Source organism: Bombus bifarius, unplaced genomic scaffold (assembly GCF_011952205.1).
Source record: "Bombus bifarius isolate JDL3187 unplaced genomic scaffold, Bbif_JDL3187 scf7180000007978, whole genome shotgun sequence".
NCBI classification, from domain to species: domain Eukaryota; kingdom Metazoa; phylum Arthropoda; class Insecta; order Hymenoptera; family Apidae; genus Bombus; species Bombus bifarius.
Genome location: NW_022884363.1, coordinates 1,759,653 through 1,778,532, shown reverse-complemented (window position 1 = coordinate 1,778,532; position 18,880 = coordinate 1,759,653). Strand labels below are relative to the sequence as shown.

The following is an 18,880-nucleotide window of genomic DNA, read 5'->3' as shown; positions in this document are numbered from 1 at the left end:
TATCTGGGTATGACATCCAGAAGCATTTTCTGAGCTATTTCTCGAACGACTTCATTTTATTTATCGTACACTAGCGAATATTTAATATCGCAGCAGACCGATATTTTAAACCATGCAACATGAAAAATTCATATAGGAATTACATAAGAATTTATGTAGTTTATATAACCTCCAATTTTACAGGAATTCACTTCTCGAAAACGTTCGATTTCTTATCGATTCCTAAGACAATTTGTCAATGATCTGTCGACATTCGTTTTGATATTTCTCGCAATAGCTGTTGCCCTTGAATCCTTCGAGTTCCAACTCTTCATTCAACTCCGTTGGAAGATACATATTGCGCCACTGTAATATTTTAACCTCTCAACCAATTCAAATATAGTTAGTCGCAGGAGCATCTGCAACCTTTAGAAGGACTTCTCAAGGCTGTTTACGGTAGCGCCGAGTCTCCCCTGTGAGGTACGATGAAAAGGTAGACTTTCATAAGAGGTGCTGATACAATTCCACTGTATGGTATGTACGACGTGCAGTCTCTCGGGTTACCCTGCGCTGGTGTACCGTTACTCGTGCGTGTGTGCGCGTATACATGTGTTCACATAGGCCCCGAAGAGCAAGGATCGATAACACCGGTCGCGAACGGGGTACATTAAGGCTATTTTACGAGTATAGGATATCTGGAAAGCAATACTCTATTCTTGAGGATCCTTTGGGTGGCGCGATCTTTACGGCATAGTATACATGCCTCCGACATTGTAGAGTTGACAGGAAAAGAGAGATACACCCCCGTGGCATGCTACGCTTCTTTGAGGTTGCGTACCCCCATAGTCATGGGGCGCGAGATTAATTCCATTTTTCCTTGAAGTGAACCGAAAGCAACTTGACTTACGCTTCTTGCAACAGTGGCTCAACTATTAATTAATGTTTGTCATGAACATTTTTGTCAGGGTTCTTAAAATTTGACGAATCTTTCTACGTTAAAAGTCCCTAGCCAGTAACTTGTCCGTAGTCAGTGTAATTTTAAAGAAGCGTCATTTTACAACATACGGTATGGATATTTTGAAAAACGAAAGAAAAACATTTTCATTCAGGCTGCTCGTCTTATTGTATGGTTGAAATGATTCGTAAAAACGAACGTATCTCGCGTTGTCATGATATTACGACACGCAGAATGGAACTTTCACTGCACGTTACTGAAATGTGCCACCTTGACATCTTATGAAAGGGTAATGAGACGTATTCACGAAGGGGCGGATCTCTAAAGTTTATATTCTTGTTCGTATAGCGGCTGATTTGTTCTATCCTGAAATCATTCCGTTTCACAATCATCCTTCGAATCGCGAAGATTTATTCGAGATTTATTCTAGGAAAACAAATATTTATTACCAATTATTTATTAGCCACGATATATCACGGATTATGGATAAATTTGATGATATTTGATCGTAAAGGGAAGATGGAATCGCAAGAAGCATCGATCGAGCGTGTCGATCGGGCATTTATACGTGTCGCTAATGAAAACCGACAGCAATATATCCTACTGTCGCGTCTTTGCTCTCCCGAGATCCTCCTTCTAATATTAAGGGACCATCCCGACTGCGTTAATTAGTAAACTCGCTGGCTGGCTCGGTTCTAGCGTTGCTAATGAGAATTTGAGTAATGACGGTGTTCTCGCGACTTGTCCTCTTCGTCTCTTGGCAAATTTGCCGATGTGCCAGTGTCAAGACCCACCGAGATCGATAGCTCCTTTGAGCGTATTTGCGGGAATATTGCTCCGGTTCTCGATAACCTATCTGATATTCCTCGGTACGACCACGCTCTACGCTGCCGATTTAAAATAGTTCATTGAACATATATTATAATACCTTTTGCGATTTACTTTTAGATTCTAGTATTCTAGAAATTCAGGATATTCACCAATCTGGATGTTAGCAGTTTAGTAGGAATATCGTTAAAAGATTGTAGCCTAGCTATATTAAAATAAGAGTTAAAAATAAAGATCTACGTTAAAAATGTGTGCTTAATGCAAAGTAAATACAAGATTTCTTATTACTGTAATATCTCATATGTTTATCTACATGTAATGAAAACACGTACACTTAATTGGATATTTGCAGCAATTACGACACTAAGGCAATTTCAAATGGTCTCCAGTGAATGGAACGAAACGTGACCGATGATAACTGTCGGTAGAAAGTAACCGAACCGCAAGAATAAGACATTATTAGCGATACTCTAATTCAACCGTGTGGTACCCGGTTATTTTCAACGAGTGAACCGTATCGAATGGGTTGGCACACAAAAAGTTTCCATTAATTACACGTACCGACTTACCCGCTGGCAGTGGAATCGTAAAAGACCGGCTGAGTAACCTATTTTTACCCTCGATCTGCATGCACCGAGAGAGATTTAAATATGCATCAGAATGATAATGAAAAAGCAGAGTTCTAAATCTCGTGGGATTCGTCTCGCTTTGTTTCGCTCTGGTTCTCTATGACTCCGATAAATTCAATCGACCTGCTTGCGCGTTTGTTGCTTGTTTCTTATCTCGAGGTAGCTTCGATTTGAAACACGTATACCGGCAGTCTTAAGGACGTCTCCGGTCCTTTGTATTCTTAGCTACTGAAGGGGGTTATCGACGAACAAATTGGGGTTGGAAGCTCGTGGATCGTGGCGCCACCCTGGTAAAAAGCGCTCAACTACGAGGGGATAGCTCGAAACAACCCTCCGTTGGTCTCGGTATTATTCCTTCACGTTTCTCGAGCCGACTGGTTAGTCGAGATACAGATTCGAGTCTGACTTCTACGTTCACCACTAGAGGGAGCATGTGCATTGTAAAGCAAGCAAACTATTGTTATTTTCTCTTTTGTTTGTTATATTTTGATATTGATATCGTTTCCTTATTTATAACGTTCCTTATATAACGTTTCATTATTTACATTCATATATTAATTGAAAGAGAATACTGAAAGGTTTTACGTGTTTTTGACAAGAAGTTTCATATAATATGAATTTCATCGGAATAAAGGCCCCGGAAATTGTCGGCTCAAATTCCATTGTTTTTTAATTTCAAGACAAAAAGGGGAAAAACAAATATCCGATAATATAAACGTTTCACAAACGCACACACATTTTAAAGCATAGCACCTCGAAGCTGATAAACACTTCGAAAAAGGTTGCTCGTTCTTCATGTGGTACTTTATCACAGTTCAGACACTAATACCCGCCATATCTCTTAATGAAAAGTGAAATGTCTTTGGAAGCCGGTCTTGCCTCCCCAGCCTATGTAAGACCAACCTAAAACTCGAACCAGAGAAAACGGTTCTCGCCTTTGTCGAGTGTTCTTTTTGGCAAGGAACCTTCTCGCGTGCTGCACCGCGACGAGAGAGAAAGTCGAATGGAAAATTATTTACGACTTATTCATACCGCGGGCCAGACTCAGAAGGGAGGGTTGCGCGTTAAAAGTTCCAGCAATATATCGCGCCTTCCTTATTGTCTATGCAAATCCTTGCCCCAACTCTGTTAAAAATACCCCCTTGTATCTGAACTCCCACCCTCTTGAGCTCGCCCGTTTTGCCGGCTCTCGTCTCGACGGAGAACGTCGACGGGAAGAAAAAGGGGGTTGGAAAGGCAAACGGAGGGAACAAGGGGGGAAAATAGAAGAAGCAGACACGAAGGAGAAGAGCTTCGATATACCCGCCTACGTCGTGGCTCCAATCTTATTTTTCCACGAGGCGCCGCCTCCTTTAATTTATCTGAATTTAAATTTAACGAGAAATACCGGGGCTATAACGGGGTGGGGGTGGAAAATCGGTGGTCGACTGCCGCGGGAGCTGCTTCGATTACTCCACGGCATCTGCGCCCGAAAGCTCCGGCAAAGCTCGGGACTCAAGGTCGCTAACTAGTCCCTATATTTCTCGAGCTTTAAATATTTCGCGGATTTCGCAGCAAAAGGACCAATCTCTTAAGTAGCTGCGACCTGATTTAGTAGACGGCGAAGTTCGCGGCTACCTAAAGTTTGCGCAGTCCTTAATGACGCCCTTTCCGATATTACGGAAGTATTATCGAGATTCCATTTTGCCAGATGCGAAGAGCGGATTAAATGTATCTTATCGGCGAACGGTTTGCACACGGGACCATGATCGCGTTGCAGGTGCCCGTCTAGTACGAGTCGATACCCGGTACGCTGTCATTAAGGCGTCGCCTAATTTGCCTCTGAAAACTTTCGACACGATTACCACTGACATGAGAAGTGGCGGGTGAAGCATATGGTTAAAGGACGGGGAAGCTTCAGTTATTACGTAAGTACGAGGCGAGTATTCCATTAATCAAGTTAGACGCGACTTCGCAACCAACTTGTTAGCAGGATGACGACCGGGTGACGAAAGAAAGAGATAAATTGAAATGGTGGAAGAGAGCGTTTAACATTTTATGTAGCGGGTGGTAAGTTTAACGCGTAAAATGATTATTCGTAGTTAAAGTGATACGTACTTCAGTACTCTGCCTTATAATTTTAATAAAGATCTTCCATCATTATTAATAAAAGAGGAGCGGTGAAAGTCTTACAATGTATAAAGTCGAGCGGTAAAAATGTTAATCCGAGGGGGTGGCGACATGGAAACGCTTAGCCGGTTTATGTTACAACGACTTAACGAAAGATTGTAGGTAGGAGATTGAATTTGAGACGAAATATCGCTTCATTCGGTTGACAAGTATTAAAAAACGAAAGAAACGTGGGTAAATTCGTTTTACGTTTTATGGTTTCCGGCGTCTCGTGACTTAACCGCATTTGATCAAAGCTGTAGCTCGTCCGCGACTTGTACATCGTGACATCAGCCCGTTCTTTAAGATCTTCGCAGCATCGGGTGCAGCTTATGCATAAATATACATGCTAAAATTGTGTACACTAAATTTCGTCCTTTTGTGGAAGCGAAGGCTTGACGAAGCTCGACGAGGCTCGATCTTCCAGGCTTTGGTCGAAGAAGCGGACAGAGCATACGCGAAAAGGGGTGGCAGACAGAATTCAGTTTTGAAAGAGGTCACCACCCTATAAGAAGAAGGGTAGTGCAACCGCCGCGCTGCCCTGAAATATGGCGTTTCTGCATTTAGCTTTCGAATGCCTTTCGAGCAGCCTCGTTATCTTTGTCAAAGGGGATCTCTGGAACGCGGAACAAAAGGAAAGTGCGGCTGGCACGAAGGGTGGTGCGCAGAAAGAGCGGAGAATAATTTATTCTAACGAAGAACCGCAATTAACAAAATGTCGCTCCTTTTTAAACGACGGCTATCTTTTTCAAAATCGTTCGAGTTGCTTTCATCATTTTCACGAGAAACTCGACGGACTGGGCGAAGTAAATTTTAATGAACAACGAACATTAACAAGCCGCCCGTCTTTCTACTTTGAACATTTATTTTGCAAGTAAGAATAATCATAAAAATAACTGTAAAATTATAGGAGAATATGTTCAAACTGCTAGATACTATTATTATCATGTATGTATAGTATATATCTATGTATTATACGTTATTTTGTATGCATATCTTCGAAGCTGATTATCCGTACGAAAGCAAACATTGGAACGCGATCACCGATTGCGTCTATATATTCTTACATAAGTAACATTCCCATGCGAATAAAATAAGCTACATCATCGGAGTGTTCCGCCTCGCCTCCTCAAATCTCGTCTAGTCTTCGATAAAGCCTAAGGGTACCACGTTTCAAGGGAAAATCCTTATTTGTTCGGCGTTTTGCTTAATGGGAGATCCATCTTTTCCCTTCAGGAGGGATTTACGAAAGCCTTATGGGAAAGTATGCGATGTGCCAGTACTCGTAGCGATGAAGATTAAACGAACCTTTTGAAGGATTTATACCATAAAAAAGAGAAGGTAGCAAAGAAATGAAGTTCCCCGATCTACGATAATGACATTGCAACTTTGTTCTCGATATTTCGCGTACGCATCTATTTGTGAGTTCGCGTTGTTATAAATATCGTTAAACGTGTAATGTATGTGCCGCTTATAGGAGGACATTTTTTATGGGCATTAAATTCGCGTTTTACCCTCGCGAAACGCGGGTATTTATATTCATTGTTTAATATTTATGATCGAGGTCACGCGTAAAATAGCTTGACATAAACGAAACGGGACGAAGTCATGGTGTTTTCCATGGGGAACGATATCGAAAAACAATTGCTGGTGATAAATAAGAAAAATTGATTCGACGGAAGGGAGATGGCTAACGCCTACGTACTCGATTTCCCCCTGTTACCAAGACGTATATCCCACCACAACCCTACGATATCGAAAACCATACAATATTTACGCTTTCGCCAGCAAACGCATAAATATTTCAGGAACAGCGGCCCTTTAACCGCGACGCTCGCGAAACAGACCTCTCCCCTTCGATTGATCGTATATTACCTTTATTCTGCTATACCAACCGATATAAAGTCAGAAAAGTAATGCAAAGTATCTCTTTTTCGCGATATTCAATTAAATGGAAATTCTCTATGGATATTCATGAATATAGACGCGGAGTATCTAAAAATTAGAAAGATCTACAGAGGAAAGGCGGTTAAAATTCCAGCGAGTTCTTTGACCGATAAAAAATATGGCGACGAAGTGATTAACTATGTCATAAAGAGAATTTCTGTGGGTTAACTGGAGTATCATTTTTGTCCCCTTGAGTCCAAGGAAATATTCATATGGAGCCATAGGTTTTGCGAATGTACGTGATTTCGATATCATCGCGAAGATTATTATGGATCTGTAAGTTTGAACGACCTTCGAGACATCGATAGCGACAACTCCTATGCCGTGGAGTCCGAGTTCAGCAACAGTGACAACATCCAGATTATAGGAACCGATAGCAGTAACATAGCCTAGGGTCGTAGCAATCGATGAAGATGACCCTCACTTGAAATCAGTAGCATGGACATTAAGGTCGTGAAAGTCAACGACATACTCGACTATTCGATTCGATCTTTACTTCGCGATCTTTACTTTGGTAGCTACACTAAAAACTTACAACTTCTTCTATAAAAGGTAATCAGTATTTGTGTCAATGTTTGGCATCCTTCCCGGCAGTTCTAGATTTATCAATAAAATATTAAAACGATAAAAAGTCCCGAGTAGCACTCAAATACCTACTTGCAAAAACATTACGGTCAATTAAGGTAAAAGAATGTTCAACGACTGGAGTGGTACTTTTTCAGCTAAGATAGAAGTAATGGGAAATGAGAAAAATAGCGAACTGCTGCTTCTATGCAATGTCCCCGGCCGTCTGACTAATTGGTAATTAGGCGACGCGCAATTAATCATACCTCTTAACCCCCTTCTTTCCTTTCCCGGTCGAGCCAACCGAGAATCTCGAGTCGAGGAGCTTGAATGTTTAGGTCTATTCAGCTTGGCCATTCGTTAATGAAGTCGCGTGTCGGGACGCCAAGTTCATTTCCCTCTGAATGCGACGAGTCCGAGAATCATAATTACTGTATTCTGTACGCATATCCCTGCTGATGCGAAACGTGCACACGCCCACTCGGCTCCGCCCGGAATCTCGATTAAACCCATGGCCAAACGATACTGGAATCACCAGCACTCACGAGCATGTGATCGTGACCACGAATATTCTGTTTACCAGCGTGTCCAAATTCTAGTCCTTTCATTAAGCTTCTGTTTTATAGTTTAACGTTATCACGTCAGACTATCTTCCGTATTCCATGCAGTTAAATTAAATCAATTAAACAATTTCATATGGAATTATTAAACGTTCCAAAGTCTCCACGTTACAGGTACCTATTACATTTTTTCATATATGATTCTTTTTTTACCTCATCGTTCCTTTTGCTTTTTGATTATAATAGTCAAACGTATTCCATAATTGTCTTCTTTCGGTACGTAATTTATGCTTATCACGTACCAGCTTCACAGACTTCCTTTGATCTTTTCGATAGATCGATTTCAATGCAACGACGCACGGAATGCCAATCAATCGCACGACCCATTTGGATATGGCGTCGCGGTCAGCTGTTCTATGAATTCTCTTTTATCCGTCGAAAACTGAGCTATGTCACACGAATCGGCATTGGCGCACGACCACACGGGTGTTAGCGCATCGACGTTCGCCAATGTGGACGGAGCCGTGTTCGCGCATACACACCAGTGAGAAACCGCAGGTCGTAGAAATATATGTACCTTCGGTGGAGGGGTGATTGTATAACATGATCAGCACCCGGTGCACGCCTATAACGTTTTGATTATAGGGCACTCGCATTTGACTCCGTTAAACCTGATGCCGGGATTTGGCTGCAACTCGTGCCGACTTCGAATCGAACCAATCATCGCCAGCTCGTGATATCGAAGTCGCAATGTTCACGCTCGGTTTAAACCGCTTACACTAACGAATACGTTATACACGTTGTATTAAGATGCCGTTAAGGTTGAGTAACGAGGCAATCGATATATTGCCAGCCGGATCGTTGATAATCGAGGCGTCTCCATTTAGCTTCCCCCCCGTCTGATTGCAAAGTTTATTTTACCGTTTAACCCGCGTAAGAAGTTTCATCGTGTTCCATTTATGTCAACGATGATTGCGTTTTAATATAGATCAACGATATACGATCTTCATTCGATTTTTTTGACCGAAGGTTGGTCAAACGTTAATTCGAAATGCCGAGTTCGGTACAAGCCACGACACGCTTTATCCGTGTGCTTTGTTCGTTTAATACAATCCCGCGGATGATATACGCCGACTTCGTGCGCAGGTAAATAATCTGGCACAAAGAATCTTACGATCCTATGTGTTCCAAACATCTTTCATACGCAATTATTTATACCGATGATGGAGTTCTCGAGGAAAAGTACCGTTGGAAAATAACGCACGACATTTCTCTGCATCGCTTCACAATCGGTGCAGTGGTATCGAACTTAATTGTAGCTGTCGATCCGGCCGCGCACGTTGGATTTAATTCGAGCGTGAGCTACCTAAAGCGGTGCACAACCGAGCAGCTAATCAACGTGCCGTTCTCCCTCTGTATTTACAGTACTGTCGATTCCTTCTCAGCCTCGATATTCCTGCTCGTATGCAGCTTTGTATCTCACGTTATGTAGACACAGAACGTAAATATCCTGTTCAGGTATTTGTACACTTTGCGATGCATTTATCGTTTCCTGGCTGGTCTGTGACTTCACTCGATTGTAACCGCTGTCACGTGTACGTGACCCATTTACTTCAGTTTGTTTTTTAACCCAACAAAACTGATACGTGGACTTTTGACGGACACGAACAGCCGTTCAATCAGTGAACACGTCGATGTAATTATTGTGTAATATCGGCTCTTGCTCGTTATTTAAGAAGCACGCAAAAGTAATTCGCCTGTGGTGTTCTCGCGCGTGAAAAGCAAAAACCTGGATAATAGCATTACACATACGCAAAAAATAAATGGAGTTGGATGTTATCGACATAAAATACATTCTTGCTGGAACTGGAGATATTTCCAGAGCTGCTTTACAGTACATATTACGAACGATTTCAAAATGGGTATAGAAACGTTGAAGTAGAAACTATTCAACCTAAACTCTTTAATTATATTTCGTTACGACGTTTTACATTGCTAGCCAATCAACTAACTAGGATTAAATAGATTTCTCTTTGTAATAATAGGATCAGATCGGGGTGGAATTGAGGAAAACGGCAAACGTTACATAATGGAAAAATACTCGGGAATATATTATGTAACAGGTATTATCTCTAATTTAAGATTCAAGCAACATGTAATAGAGAATCGTTCGCGCTATTATCAATCACACTTCTAAGAATATCGATCGTTCGACTATGTCATGGGTCAACAACGACCCACGCAGAGAACATTCAATCACGTCGTATAGCGCGTTTCCGGATTACATTATTAAAACAGAATATCGTAGAATTTGCACGCACAAGTGTTGTGCGAGTCAACAAGAGGATTTCCTCAACAAGCGGATCCCTCGAGATTTCGCCGCCGCGATTTCCAGTTGCTCAGCTTTTCTACTTTTAAGCGACGTGTAGATAAGAACGATAGGATTAGATTTACCACCGGATGCAAACCATTTCACGTAACCTACGTCGTGAAAAAACTGAACGGAAAGCGATAAACAACGCGTCACGCCGCGTTTTAAGACATCAAACCGATCGTGTGTTAGGAAAGATATACTACAACGTTCGCCAAATGGATTATTGGCCGCCCGACGTGAGCAGTAAAAAGAAATAGAGAACAAAATGAGAGAAAGATTGAAACGCATGGCCGCTGGCCATGGTACCAGAAAACGTTTACAAAGAAACAGAAAAGATGGTAATTGAATTTTGTTGATTGCAAAACGCGAAATCGAAACGACGATGCTCTAATAACGATCAGCCCAATAAAACCGAGGTATGTAACGTGCAAACGCAAACGATCCTGTCACGACAATTGCAATTGTCACGTGAAATGAGAATAGCGTGTCTCCGTGCTATTCTCTCTGCCCTTCTCCGCGTGTTTAATCACTCTTGGCCCGTGTATCCTTTCAAAGGATGATAATACGTGCTCGAAAACTAACAGTCAGACAACCATTAATTTTAATCCTCCAGCGAATCGTTCGTTTGAACTACGATCTCGGCGCGATCTCTCCTTCTCTCACAACAGACTCAAAGAACACTATGAGCATGTATAGTTCTATGCCATGTTCAGGCATCGAGGAGCATAGCAAGATTGAGAAAAAATTCATGATTCCATTCGCGAGCAAAACAAAATTATAGGAATCCATCAATGTCTGCCGGTCATGCCGGCACGTTTGCCAACTGTAAATACAAAGCGAGAAAGGAACGTAAAAGAAACCACGTGGTTAGACTATAGACGCAGAGGATGTTAAATTGTGGCAATTAACTCGATACGTCGTCTTTTTTGACTATGGTCAAAGAAAACAAGTGTTTCAGTGTACGTCGAAGATAAAAGGATAGTGTACGCTTGCTATCGGATAATGTAATTTACGTAATTAGTTGAGTCAAGCAGCTTGTAAAGAGAAATCTCGGAATTTAAGATACGTTTGGAGCAAGCACAATTTACTTTCGAAACACGTGTGTATAAATATTATTTTAAAGAGGTTCCATCTTAATTTCATAATTTAATTATCCTACTAATACGTTGGCAGAATACAATAAATTCCAACTTGAGAGATTGAAATATTTTTGCTAGCGATATTTATGTAACAGTATTTATAGTAATATTTGTCCTATTTTTGTTTCCTTATTGAAATCTTAGGACGCTCACGTATTTTTACAATAAATCACAAATCACGACAGAAACATATTAGGGAAACGTCGTGTATCAGAAACAATATGAATGCATCCATCTTGCGAATCCATTCTCTGATAAATGGGGCCGGTGGACAAAAAGACGCCGTGCTGATTTTGATATGTTATTAAAAAAGGTAGGGAGGGAGGAAATATATCAGATAAGACGAAAGAAAGGGTGAATGGGCGAGCATGTGGTCAATTCTTGGGTGTCGGGTAGTTGCGCAGAGGACAACCCTGATTGGTCCGTCGCCGCCGGTCGGCTGACGCGGCTTGTGGCTTTCGGCTCGACGAGCTTGCCTCGACTCGCTCAGTCGCACTCGAACCGCGCATCGGTGAGGGTGCTGTGTCGCCCTCTCTCGGCACCTTCTCCTTTCGGTGTATGCGTGTGTGCGTACTTACGGGAGCGGTTGCCACGCGAGTCGTACCACGTTGTCCTCTACGTTTTTTTTTTTCTCGTTTCGATTCGCGCTCGACTGGGACAGTCAATTACGAAGAATTATTAAATAACCGAACTTTCAAGGTGAAAACAATACGAAATCCTATACATCAGGCGATACGTATCTTAACGGTTTTTTTGTGTTCCTTGTTTACCTTCGACAGTCGGTAAGAAAGTAAAACAACTCGTAAATGTGCGACAGAATAACATTTGAATTTTATATATTGGCACTATTGTTTCACATCGTTAGTGTTATCGTTTGAAATTTTCATGCCGACCGTTTGTAAATTTTGATCGTTCATTGTACTGGTATGTTCTCTGATTTTACGTGTTGCGTGGTTTAGAACGGAAAATTTAAAGTAGTTTAACGAATGTAATTGGCAATTTCATTTTAAATTGGACCGATGGTTGAATGCAGTCATATATGAGGTGTCAACAACTTTAACGACATAAACTGTCAACATACCGTGCGCTCCATCTTGAAATCGGGTAACGATCCGACTTTTGCCAGATGATTATTCGAGCTCGTGCTTTCGATCGCCAGTTGTTTTCTTTTCGGCCACTCGAGTTCGACGATCCTTTAAAAGGATATCGGACGCCATTGAATGTTCGGTACTGTTCCCAGTCGGCGCGAGGACACAGTGAATAGTCGGTGCGCGCGTGTTTGTCGTCGTCGTGCAGTTCGTACTCACGGGAGTACGGGGAGTGCGGGAAATAGATCGTCTTCGGCGTAATCTGGCGTTGACGTGACCTAGCCTAACGTAACTTTTGTTTGGGACATCGGTCGCCTCCATTCCATCATCTATCCTACTGTTTCATCCATTCGGTGGTCTCGTGTGTGTGCCTATCTTTTCTGGAGTTGTGTACGACTACATCGAACTACAGCGGGACTGACCTCACACGTTTTTCTCGTACGTAATGCGTTATATTTATTTATTATGGCAGTTTGTCGCACCGATTTATGAATAGGTGTCATGCTTGCACAACCTAAGTTTCGATACCATTTCGAACGATCGTGGTATTTATCTAACAGTTCTCTCTCAGTATAATAACGATTTTATGGAAATTAATGTGTTGTTTTAATTAGAATTTCACAATGAACTGTTCGTGTTATCACCTTACTTGTTTGTTTAGAACTTCTCGATACGGAAAGTACATACTACATGTTTCACGAAATGAGACGCCATTTTGATAAGCTTATATTACTTCGATATTTTGCGATACATCGCACAGTGAAAAATTTATGAACGCGTTTCAAAGCGAAATTAAAAAGCAAAATATTGGCATGCTCGGGCGTTTTTGTAAATTTGTTCGTATTTTTTTAGGTTGTATCCGCTCTCGAAGATAGTTTTTAATCGAAATACGATATAACCGTCGGATTTATGTCGCGGATACGGTATTTCAGAGAACACGAAAATTGGATTTCAATTTCACTCGCAATATCTTCCTGTTCAAAAATTGTTGATTCGAATTGAATATAGAAGAGACGTTCGTTCTCGTCGCAATATTTTCCAGGCTTCTAATATCTATGTCGACATTGCGCGCATAAATAATTTTCGCCGTTACCAATATTGGAAAACGTTCCTTCGATACCATAAAACACATACCGGGATTATAATTCATTCTCGCTAATATTCAAATTTTCCTCATGCTGATACGTTTGTATTTTGTAATCAGCTATAATTACCGTGCCTTATAAAATACGCGATAAAAATTATTTTCCATCAGTATCATAAATATATAGATAGAAATATTAATTAACAACATATTACATTTCAAAACAATATTATAATTTAGGTTTTAAGAATTGATAATAGATATAAAAAAATTATCCTATAATTTACTTTGTTTTAATATGGTAGTTTTGAGTGGTACATTCAGTTAACTTTCTTAATAACATTTAGGACCAACATTATCTCGTGTAAAATTGCAAAAAACGTATGAAACATCTGTTCGCTAACGGATTCATTAATTTTGCTAGTTTCGATTTTCAAACGCTCCTCAAACGGAATAGTAAATAACGTTAAACATAAGAGGACTGCGACGCGCTCGGCCGTCCACGAATTTTTCATTTTACTTGAAAATTCATAACACGAGTCTCGTTTCGTTAAGCGTGTCGTGCCCTCTTCCGAGCGTGTCCCGTTGCAAAGAGTTGCTTCGCCGCAGAAATAATATTCGCTTTGGCGAGTTCAAAGCTTTGCCAAACCGCGGCTAGCAGCGGAGCCTGTTGGCACATGGTGCTGAAAATAGGCGGACACCAGCGGTGGTATTGCATCTTTCATCACGGGCCCGTTTGGAACTGCTGTTCCAGTATCTAGAACCGTGATTAGAGAAAAGAAAAAAAAAAAAAAGGAAAACACGAGAACGGGGTGGTGGGCGCTAATTGGTTAATGCCCGCCATTACGAGGTTTACAACGGAGCTGCTAAAGGGAATTAAAAATAGCTGGCCTCCACTCGAGTGCACTGGCCAAGAGGACACTTTTCGTTCTTTTATTACCTCCTTATTCATCGTTTTCATCGGTGCTGCCGTTAATCGAGAATGCGCAAAACATTTCGAGCAGAGGTCGTTTCGTGGAACTAAATTTCACTCTCGTCTCTTAATTTTCACGTAAACTCGTTTCGTTTTGGTAAAGTTTGAATCCCGCCAATCCTGTTTTACTTCCCTTCATTTCGATTCCCCGTCGTTATACGTTTGCCTTCTGCTTGTTTGTTGAGTTCCTTCTTTCCCTTTCAGCCTAATACTCTCGTACATGGAAATCAATGGAATTTCTCTACTTTTTGTTCCTCCGCCTTTTTCCTCCGTCTTCCAAGCTGTCGCTCTTGTTCGGTTTCGCTTTGTTGCTCGGTCACGCGCATTCTCGGTATTCATTTCCACGAGCACGCAGAATCGTCAGCAGCTTCTCGTCGATCGGACAATCACGCTAAGGTCGCGAAAACACTTCGTAACAACGTTCTTATCGCGTTTCATGACTCGCGACCTCGTGGCACGTAATCCGGTGATTAGGGCTAGTCGAATGTTTCACTCGCTGCTCGAACACGAACCGATCTGGTTCAACATTTTCTGGTTCCTTTAAACAAACAAGAACCGTGTACGGGCTTCTTGTCGATCCGTCTCTTACCACGACATTTCCTCCCCACCAGGGTTTTATTGAAATCGTATTTATTGAAATGCCGTTGACGTTTTGCAATCTGTAAAATCATTCTGTTTGATTTCACGGACGATATCAACGCATTGTTTAATTCCGTTCTACGCGATTTAATCAGCATCATGGTTTATTAATTAAATTACGCGTTTTATCGCAATCTGCACAAGTTTAATTGCTAAATGACGTTGGCAAGGTTTTGGCTATTTTGGTGAATGAAAATTCATGTAATATGATAAGCGGTCACTTTGTCCTGTTTCGGGAGCACTAGTTACGTATGTTTCATCCATTTCATGGATTTGTACATTCCATAAGAGAAATTCTTTTTACGATATGCGTATGCGAATGAAGGAATTGAGGAAATGTAGGAATCGAGATGCTTTCTATGGAACAGTACCTGTAGGAATGTTGTATACGAGTATAGTATAGGAAACGTCGAACTTTTTTCTCTCTAGTCTTTTTATCGATAATCTGCGTACACGTAAGGATACGCGCATAAATGCAGAGCTCCCTGGCATTCGTAATAGCGAAAGTATGAGAAATTGAAAGATTCCAGATAGCGGGGGTTAGAGTTCTCCAGTGACGTGCAAGTCCACGGAGTCACGTGAGGTCGAGTGACTTACACCATCGTCCTTACTACACAGAAATACACTTACGCGCTGCGACATTCATTTTCTGCTATCGTGAGTTGTACCTAGGCGGCAGGCGAGTCGCAAGATTGAAAAATTCCAGATAAAAATGTTACATTGCATTTTCCACACTCTCGAACGCTTTTGAGCAACGAGTATACAGCCCGACCGTGTACATGGATGGGGTCTTACTTTATATCTTTTTTGCTCAGTTTTGCGTAATAAAAGCAGCTACTTCCATGTTTATTTATTATTTAATAAAGTTATAGTCTTTCTAACACTTGGAATAATTTGAAAATATTAATAAAATATAGTAGAAAATTTCCGGAAGATATTTTTGATAGATTCTAGACGAATAGATATAATTTCTATAAAAAGAGAGATATTTCGTGAAAGATATGTTTTAGCTAGTCGACGAACGTAAACGAGTTTTGCAACGTTAAATTTTCACAAAAGCTAATGTCTTTCTTAATTAGCGTCAATTATTTTGATAAAAGATCAGACGATCTTCAATGTAAAAGAGACATTCCTAATTATTATTTCGTTAATCTTTTATATATTTCAAATTACGATAAGCATTACGAAGCATTCTCTAACTCTGCTTTCTAGTTAGTTTGCGGAAGGTATGAGGATCTCGCATAGCATTATATTTGTGCAACCTTTTTATAGGAAGAAACTTTGATATTTCTTTTACAAGACTATTTCTTTTCCGAATTCGAACGTATCCAGCAATTTAAAAGTTATACTTTGAAGATTCGTAACTTTGATATCGCTAAAGATAATTGGATCGAAGGTTATAGCGCGAAATGTAGGAATTCCGAAACGAATTTCGGGCTGATCGTCCAATTACATTTTTTCCCCGATTGAAATTTACTATGCCGTCTTATTCTTTCGATAGAAGACGAGTCAAATGATAAACGATTGTAATTTTTACTGCCGCTAAACAATTAGTCGCAATTACAATTCACTTTGACAGCTAATTGGTATCAATGGTTTATAAAATCCAAATTCGTCGTAGATATATTATTATGTAATTCAATGTGTTTTGTTTCGTTAAGTTACATTTATTTGTGACAAGATCTGCTCTTAATCACCAGATCGGTACGTGTCTTCCTTTAATTCTTTCCCAGACCTTATTAAAACTAAGCATCCGTCAAGCGGCGCAATAACGCGTCGAACGATTTCGTGTTCATTGTGTATTTAAGGGTCCATAAAGTAGCAATGTCGCGAAAATTTGTCTCGGCGTGCGAGAGGGCGTCAGATGGCTGGTAGCGAAATTTGCATAAAGGGATTGCGACGAGGGACGTTCTCGTTTTCGTTTTTGGGGTTTTCGCCACGCGGTATCCTCGCCCGTTTCGTTCCACGAACGCCACGAAAATGCAAACGAACACAGAACGTACCATTTTCTCACGTAATTGGTTTCAAGCGAAATGAGACGATTTTCATTGCATCGTCCCCTATCTTGTATCTTGTCGCGATCGTATCGCGAAAATGGCAGTCGTTTCACATTCCCCCACTTTCTTTGCTCTACACGTACAAATTTTCGATATTATACAACGGCGGCTGTTAAAATACGCGAGTCATCGATTCGACGTAATTGAACTACCATTCACGAGCTGACAATAATATTTAGCCACCCAGACAGGCTCGACTGCCGAGACCACTTTGTCGTTCCCGAACTAAACTCCGGCAGTGTCGTTCCTCACATGGTAATAGCGCAAGTTCACGACGAGATTCGATAGCGTTTAGTTACCTGGTGTACAGGGTGGAAAGACTGCTCGCGGTCGCTGCCATTAACACATACACGAGGGCCCCTCGTGTGGAGGAAGACGGCGGTGCATTTATGGACGGTCGCACAGGATGCAGTGACAAGCAGCGTACGTTTCAGTCGGCGGCAGCACTTAAAATTTCCATTTACTCGTTGCACGCAGCCGTTCGTATTGACGTACGCTTAGGTACGTTTTCGAGAGGGTTTCGCGGACGAACGACGAAGAACGCAGCAGCCCCCTCGGTCGTCGAAGTCACTGCACCCGTCCTCCGCCGTTGGAACAAGCTTGGAAAAAGACGATGTTTAACGCGAAAATGTTTTGAAGCATAATGGCAACACTTGACCGAAATACCGGGCGGGGAGTGGAAAGAAGCGTTCTCAAAGGCGGCGATACCAGCAGCAGACTTCTTGCATTTGCGCGTGAAACACATACGACAGAGAACGGACCAGAAAGTATAAAGCAGCGGATAAAAGCGTAATTTCGAAGACGCATCAGGAATTCTCTGTGCGAGGTAGACGTCTTTGTGGATGGATATGTGTTCGGTCGTTATGCAGAAATGTCTCCAAGGAGTCTCCGTAGGGATCACTTGGCGTCACTGTGAAAGGAAACACGATCGAATAAAAGTTCATCGTTTAGGAAGAGGTATTTCTTCGTTTTTCCTTCGTAAACTTTTTAGAGACGCTTCGTAGAAAATTGGAAGATACTTGGTAATCATGCGCTTGGTTCTCGCGCGTGTATCAAAGAATCGAGGCGAATGCGATAGTCGCTTCAGGATCGATAGAAATTGGGAACGCTTGAAGCCTGTGCGTTAACTCCATGATGCTCAGCTCGTTGTCCGGGATCGATTCTCGTTACAAGGGGAATTGCTGATAGCAGGGAAAAGAGTTCGGATACTTTGTACGATAATACATTAGGTCTCTTTTGTATTCTACGACGCAAATAGAACGATTCCCTTTTACCGATGACATCCCACTTTCCATCGGAGATAGACATTCTCCTTGATTTATAAATCATCGAACACATCGAATCGTCTTTGAAAGGCGGTAAAGCATTTAGAATTCAACGTTCGTGTCTGGCTCGTGCCTAAAAAAAGAATTTGAAGAACTTGAACGCAAAACTACATATGTTTCCTCCCGTTGCACGCGTTTCGCGCCAATACCTATCCAATATTCTGGCAGACGTTATTGAAAATTTGCGTAGAAAACAACACAGGATAGGGCGACGATGTAGCAACAGCTCCTGTATTTAATTTTCGAATAAGGACGCTCATCTCTTCGTATCCTTCAAGTATTTCGGTAACAGCGTCGTTGACCATTCGGAGTTCAACTTGGAATCTGCAAAATTATAAACATCTAGAAACAACGCCAATACCTACGTTGCTTCCTTCGTTTGGAAGCTCGATTTGGAAACAGAGGCCTGTGAAAATAGAAGAGAGAAGAAACTAATGTTGAAATTAAGAGCATCTTTAGGAGATCTTTTGCTAGCTTGTGAACGAGCTCGGTGGGACATTGGTCCGTGGAATTTCAACATATCCGACATACCTGGACAATTTAGTTTTTACACGGAACGAGATGGAAGGTGGCACGGTTGAAATCGACGTG

The 18,880-nt window shown here is 41.4% G+C and overlaps 1 protein-coding gene across 5 annotated transcripts in view; it reads left to right on the top strand.

Moving 5' to 3' along the window:
* The first annotated feature begins 11,601 nt into the window (after positions 1-11,601).
* The window catches only part of LOC117204395 (discoidin domain-containing receptor 2-like), a 221,228-nt gene continuing 213,949 nt past the window's right edge, over positions 11,602-18,880 (top strand). Inside the window, exons 1-2 of one of the 5 annotated variants that reach the window (XM_033441746.1) lie at positions 11,602-11,905; positions 12,364-12,649. The gene's annotated coding sequence lies outside the window, so the exon portion shown is untranslated. Of the gene's footprint in view, positions 11,906-11,976; positions 12,228-12,249; positions 12,650-18,880 lie in introns of those variants that run through there. The other 4 variants (XM_033441744.1, XM_033441742.1, XM_033441741.1 and 1 more) reach the window with 4 other exon arrangements.